Genomic DNA, 4,663 nt, shown 5'->3' on the forward strand with positions numbered 1-4,663 from the left:
AAACGTTGAAACAAACTTTTCCGAGAGGTCGGCGTGGAAACACAATCGCCATGGAAATAAACAGTGGGAACAAGCGGCCGGCCCCCGCCGCCTTATCGGGCCGGGCGGCGAGCGAGCCAGGACCCGAACACAAAGATCCCTGTGTCGTGTTCTCTGTTTTTATGGTCGCTTAGAACCGAAAGGAACCTGCACGCCACCGAGCGCCCAGAGGCAGGAGGGCCGTGCGTGTGATCGCCTTAAAGGGGCAGTACGCAGTTTAAAGGGGCGCTGATCTTCTGTGACGTTTAAAAAAAAAATCAGGAAACACAAAGTAAACATGTTAAAGGGAAGACACTTGTTTCAAGTGAATTTTCACTTGAAACAAGTGGAAATTGTCTAAAAACAAGTTACTTCTGAGGTGATCATGTCTTATTTTAAGTGTAATGAGATATTTTGACTATAAATAAGACATTTTGACTTGACATAAGACAAATATTCTTGGTAAGATTTTGCGTTTATGCTGTGTGACCTTTGACCTTTGACCTGATACCTGGTCATATTCACATGTCACCCCCTCAAGGACTCCAGGAACCCATGGAACACAGTCAGGAACACTTGGAACATCAGGGTTCTGCTGCAGGGTTCACTGATGTCCAGGACCCTGGGTTCTGCTGGGTTCTGCTGCAGGACCTGTCAGACCTGTTCAAGGAACGTTCGCCAGGAACCAGGAACCTGGAAAAGAACCCTGGCAGGCACTTTGACCAGAACCCTCTGACCACTTCAAAAAAATAAAAAACACCTCCTGGAACCTGGAACCTCCAGGCTGCAGGTCTGGAACATTTATTTTACCCTCGGACAAAAATTACAGTTTTGATTAATAAGCTGCTGCTCATTTAACCCCCTGAAACCTGAGCAAAATTCAGAGGTTTTTTTTCTTTTTTCTTTTTTTTTTTAAACTGGGAGAAATCTATAACAAAATGAGATTTAAAAAAATCATCATCAATCATGATCATCAAAAATAAATAAATAAATAAATAAATAAAAAATAACTAAAACCATCCAAAATATATCGACAAAAATATTGACAAAATAACAAGAAAATTTATATATTTAAAGTTGAATTACAACAATATTATCTTAAAAGTACCACAAAATAATCCAGAAAATTGAAACAATTAAATTAAATTTAAAAGAAAAAAGTCAGAAAATCTGAAAAAAAAAGACCAGAAAAGAATCAAAAAATAAAATTAAAAACCACAAGAAAACAAATACATTTAAAATTGGGTTACAAGAATATTAGCATTAAATTACCACAAAATTACTGAGAAAACTCACATCAAACAGCAGCAGTTTTCCCTTAAGTTTCCCTTTAAGTCTTTTCAAAGTGATTTTTTTTCTCCTCCATGTTATGTCACTGAAGTTCCATCACTAAATCACTGAGTGTGTGTGTGTGTGTGTGTGTGTGTGTGTGTTCGAGTGTTTGTTCCAAGGTCAAGAGGTCAAAGGGGGCGTTCCAGGATGCCTTGAGAGGATTCCATTTTGCCTTGAGGGGGTCCCACAGTACCTTGAGGGGCTTCCAGGGGTCCTTGAAGGGGTTCCAGGGTGCCTTGAGGGGGGTCCAGGGTGACCTGAGTTCCAGGGTGACCTGAGAGGGTTCCACAGGTCCTTCAGGGGATTCTAGGGGTGCTTGAGGGTGTTCCAGGGGTCCTTGAGAGGGTTCTAGGGGTGCTTCAAAGGTCAGAGGTCACGGGTTAGGTTAGGAGCAGCCCTCCTTTCAGGCTGTGTAGCTGAAGACAGAGATTTTTTTTTTTTTTTTTACAGTGCACTGCCGAGCTGCGGTCCAGTTTCTGGTGTCCTTATCTAAACCAGACCTGCTCTGGACCGAAGCCCCGAGGATCTGCTTTCATCCACCTCATGGAAAGAGGGAAGAAAGAAACCCCCCCTCCCTGCTCTGTCCTTGAAAAATGAAAGAGAGAGAGAGAGAGAGAGAGAGAGAGAGAGAGAGAACCCCCTGCGAACCCTCTGAAAAACAAACAACGTCACTTCCGATGAAAGCCTCTGGAAGCAGCTCCTGGAGGCAGCAGAGGGCCGAGCTCCGAGGGAAACGGGAAAATCAGAAGCAGACTGCAGACCAGAAAAGTGAAAAAATGAGATTTAGTCCAGAGTTTGCTTCAAGGTCGAACCAGAGGAAGAAAATCCCCCCCGAACAGTCTGACGACACACATCAGACAAAATGTGTTTGCTGCAGAACATCTTCATTTATGATGCATTTTGTGAACCAAGAAAAAAAAAAGCTTGATTTTAAAGTGTTTTTCATTTGTTATGCTTCCAACTTTTCAAGAGGAAACTCCAAAATTCTGAGATTAAAGTCATAGATATGTGAGGAAAAAAGAAGAAAATTCTGCCACAAATTTGCAAGAAAATTTTGAGATTAAATTTGTCGGTTTATGAGAAACGTGTGCCTGGTCTGAGGAGGGGCGCAGCGCCGACACTGACCTGAAGGCTTGTGTTGAGCTGCAGTTCAGTCTTTAACCTGAGGGGCAGTCATGAGCCTCAGGTGGGTCATCATCTCATCCTGCTGTCACTGTGAGGCTGTTGCAGAGCAGCAGTCAGTCAGACAGTCAGACAGACAGTCAGTCAGACAGTTAGTCAGTCAGACAGTCAGTCAGTCAGTCAAACAGTCAGTCAGTCAGACAGACAGACAGTCAGTCAGTCAGTCAGACAGTCAGTCAGTCAGTCAGTCAGTCAGACAGACAGTTAGTCAGTCAGACAGTCAGTCAGTCAGTCAAACAGACAGTTAGTCAGACAGACAGTCAGTCAGTCAGTCAGACAGTCAGTCAGTCAGTCAGTCAGACAGACAGACAGTCAGTCAGTCAGTCAGTCAGTCAGACAGACAGTTAGTCAGTCAGACAGTCAGTCAGTCAGTCAAACAGTCAGTCAGTCAGACAGACAGACAGTCAGTCAGTCAGTCAGACAGTCAGTCAGTCAGTCAGTCAGTCAGTCAGATAGACAGACAGTCAGTCAGTCAGATAGACAGTCAGTCAGTCAGACAGTCAGATAGACAGTCAGTCAGTCAGTCAGTCAGTCAGTCAGTCAGATAGACAGTCAGTCAGTCAGACAGTCAGTCAGTCAGTCAGTCAGTCAGACAGTCAGTCAGTCAGTCAGTCAGTCAGTCAGTCAGTCAGTCAGACAGTCAGTCAGTCAGTCAGTCAGTCAGTCAGTCAGTCAGACAGTCAGTCAGTCAGTCAGACAGTCAGTCAGTCAGTCAGACAGTCAGTCAGACAGTCAGTCAGTCAGTCAGTCAGTCAGTCAGACAGACAGTCAGTCAGTCAGACAGTCAGTCAGACAGTCAGCACACTCTAATCTCAGCCTGGATGTTGCTGTGATGAAGGACCATCATCATCATCATCATCATCATTCACTTTCATTAAAACACGTTTCACTTTCAGTTTTAATGCTTGTTTTCATTTTTAATACAAAAAATCTAAATGTGACTCTCTGACATGTGAATAATCTGATCTAATCCCTGAGTGGCTTCAGGTGTGCAGTCACTTCCTGTGCACAGGCGGCGGCAGGCCACACGCGGCGGGACGGTCCCGCCCGGACACACGGCTGTGCCGCAATATTTCATTTTTCATTTCTCACAGGAAACATGTTGCACTTTGTTTTTGTTTTTTTTAAACCTCATTCAGTTCTTTGATCTGTGACTTGAAATTTCTGAGATTATACGCTCACAAATCTGCAAGAAAAAAAATCTCACAAATTCTGAGATTAAAGTTTTGAATTTAGGTGAAAAAAAAAAACTTCTGAATCTGAAGTTTGTCTCATAAACTTGTGAGTTTTTTTCTCATGAATTTAAAACTTTAATTTCTTTGTGGAATATTCTCAGAGAATTTCTCCAATTTTTCTTGACAAATTTGTGAGTTTATAATCTCAGAATATTTGAAAGCTCCTTTGCGTTTCATCTCTCGGAGCTTCACAACATTTTCTGTTTTTTAGTCGTTTATTTTTTCATGCTGCTGCTGTGCGGCTCGTTTCTGCAGGACGAGATTAGAGATGATAATCTGACGCTCGCGGGATGATTTCATATTCACTGTAAAAAAAAACAACAACAACAAAACAATCAAAGTCCATGTAGAGCCTGCAGTCTGCTGCAGCTATTTTAGTTTTACTTTCTCACACACACACACACATACACACACACGCACACACACACACACACACACACACACACACACACACTCCATCCACCGCCGGCTGTTATGCAACAACCCAGCAGCCAATCAGCAGCTCCGCCCTCTGCGGACCCTCAGACATTCCTTCCTGATGCAGTCTGCAGAAATGACTTTTCCCCCTGTGTGTGTGTGTGTGTGTGAGTGTGTGTGTGAGTGTGTGTGTGAGTGTGTGTGTGTGTGTGTGTGTGTGTGTGGACTCTGACACTCGTCATGATTTTGTTTGACGTTCGTCTTCGTCGCTTCGATGACGAGCTCGGCCTCTGAGGGGGGCGGGGCTTCTGCCAGCCAATCATCTGTCCGTCCGTCTGTCCTCGCCAGGTTTAAAGGGAATGACAGACACACACACACACACACACACACACACACACACACACACACGATACAAACATGGAAAACACGGAATGAATGAACGCTTGTTTCAGATTGTGTGTGTGTGTGTGTGTGTGTGT

This window comes from Myripristis murdjan, chromosome 2 (genome assembly GCF_902150065.1).
Source record: "Myripristis murdjan chromosome 2, fMyrMur1.1, whole genome shotgun sequence".
NCBI lineage: Eukaryota > Metazoa > Chordata > Actinopteri > Holocentriformes > Holocentridae > Myripristis > Myripristis murdjan.